The following is a 646-nucleotide window of genomic DNA, read 5'->3' on the forward strand; positions in this document are numbered from 1 at the left end:
GAGCACCCTCAGGATCAATGATGTCTGCATGATATTCCGAGTGACAGACATGACAGGAACGTTATAGACTGATGCACAAAATCTGACACGCACACAGAAACTTATGTAATTTTTTTTGTACCTGAAGCAGCAACACAGGAAATACTGAAAAACACGTCTTCTGGGTCAAGACCATCTATTATCTGCTCTCCAACTCAGATAAATCAAATGTTACCAATAAAATCTGAGCTCGCATTTTTGGAACGATGAGTCAAATGAAACAAAAATGTTTAAAAGGGGTCAACATTTTGTGACAGTTTTCGTCTTCTATTGAAAGAAGTCTTGCTTCGGCTGCAATAGCTGTACTGCTTTAACCTCCTCCTCTTGCAGCCTCAAGATAAACACACACATGTGCGCATGCACACACGCACCTTCATGGTTTCCACTCCCCAGACCCTCTTTGGCTCACGTGCTCTTTATTGGCCATCTGCATGGATGCTTAATGCTAATCAATAAGTCCCCTGTGTGCCAGCTCTGAGGTGGAGATGTCAATGCTACCTAACAGGGCTAGTGATCAACCTGCATCACTGCTGTCTAGAACACACTCTCTCTCTCTCTCTCTCTCTCTCTCTCTCTCTCTCTCTCTCTCTCTCTCTCTCTCTCTCTC

The sequence above is a fragment of the Austrofundulus limnaeus genome, unplaced genomic scaffold (genome assembly GCF_001266775.1).
Source record: "Austrofundulus limnaeus strain Quisiro unplaced genomic scaffold, Austrofundulus_limnaeus-1.0 Scaffold88, whole genome shotgun sequence".
In the NCBI taxonomy this organism is placed as follows: domain Eukaryota; kingdom Metazoa; phylum Chordata; class Actinopteri; order Cyprinodontiformes; family Rivulidae; genus Austrofundulus; species Austrofundulus limnaeus.